At 45.7% G+C, this 1,542-nt stretch overlaps 1 non-coding gene across 1 annotated transcript; it reads left to right on the top strand.

Annotated features, from left to right (window-relative positions):
- Positions 1-1,435: 1,435 nt before the first annotated feature.
- LOC119820055 lies at positions 1,436-1,542 on the top strand. The gene has a single exon (XR_005286334.1). It is a non-coding gene; the product is annotated as a U6 spliceosomal RNA (small nuclear RNA).

Raw genomic sequence — 1,542 nt, 5'->3', positions numbered from 1 at the left:
CAAGCAGGCCTGGGACAGGAATAGCAAGGCAGCTGCCGAAGTGGATGACAGGATCAATAGTCGTCATCTTATCGCTAGTTTCAGAAGTGCTCATGTGGAAACGGATGGCAGAGAGGCACCGGGGCTGGTGAAGGCCAGAACCAGGTAGGTCTCTCCAAGTGACCTTTGTCTCCACAGAGTACCTATGGACCCCGGCCTCCAAACACACCACACAGAACCCTCTAATCAGGATCCAGGGCCCACTAGAGTGTCCAGAGCCGTGCCATTCCGAACAGGCTAGGTACTGAGTCAGAAAGACCCTGAGAGTATCCTTCAGAGAGTGAGGGACAGGGCCAAGGGCTGGAAACTTCTGAGACGTTTCAGAGGAACCAGCTCACCACTGTCAAGGATAGAGCAGAGAAAGCCTTCCAGGAAAGGGTAACAAGGGACTGAAGTCAGACATGATGGTGAACTCTTTTTATTCAGCCCAGTCCTCCTCCCCCCACCCCCAGGGAACAGAGCCACAGATGGTGAAGCTTTACCTCCTCAGTAAACTCAGTCTAGAAACCGCATCCCAGACATGTCCGGGGGTCTGTTTACATGGCGGCCTTAAATGCCATCAAGTTGACAAGATTAACCACAACACAAAGTCAACCAATATTAACCGTAACCTCATCCTCAAATATTAAAAGACATTACAGAGTTAAGCAATGTATCAGAGTTAAACAGAGAACAGTTCTGAGTAGCAGGATAAAATCCCGTGAGGCCTCATTCTGTCTGACCCAGCGTGAGTGTCTCCCTTTCTCAGACCTTTCGTGCTGTGTATGTGGCCAGCCAGCTCATCACTGCCACAGTAGCGTTGTGGTGTTTATCTCACAGTAGCTCCCATTTTACTTCATAACGTTCCCGATTTCAGGAGTAGTGTTGCCAGCAGATTTATTGTAGCCTGGGGACAGCGTCCAGCAGCACGGGACTTAAAGGGAGAGCCACGGAGTCAGTGTATACTAAGACATTTTTATCTCAGGGGGTAGGGAGAAAAGACACTCACACACTCTCTTGATGGTTCCCTTCTTCATTCTTCTGCATTCTTCTACTGTATACTTTTTCTTATATATAGCTTATATACCCCAGCAAAGTTTCTCAAGCAATATCGGAATTACAAGGTGGTCACATTCCATTTTGCAAGCAAATGATTACAATGAACACAAGTGAAAAACAGCATGTTTTCCATATCCCTTACATGATTAAACATTTTACATACTACAGGTGAAAAACAAATTATCCCCAAGAACCCATGTACATTCATACCCAAGCAACTTGTTCTAGGTTAACGGTGTAAGCAAGCAAGGTATTTTTCTAAGTCAGGTTGTTTACTGACAGGCTGTGTTTTTCAGTTACACAGAATGGACCAATCACGTTACTACTTATCTTAAAAGGTAATCTTAAAAGAAATCTTGTGCTCGCATCGGCAGCACATATGCTAAAATCGGAATGACACAGAAAAGATTAGTGTGGCCCCTGCGCAAGGATGACACGCAAATCCGTGAAGCGTTAAAAAAAAAA

Source organism: Arvicola amphibius, chromosome 7 (genome assembly GCF_903992535.2).
Source record: "Arvicola amphibius chromosome 7, mArvAmp1.2, whole genome shotgun sequence".
NCBI classification, from domain to species: Eukaryota; Metazoa; Chordata; class Mammalia; order Rodentia; family Cricetidae; genus Arvicola; species Arvicola amphibius.
The sequence above is the reverse complement of the archived record's forward strand: the minus strand, read 5'-3'. Positions and strand labels throughout refer to the sequence as shown.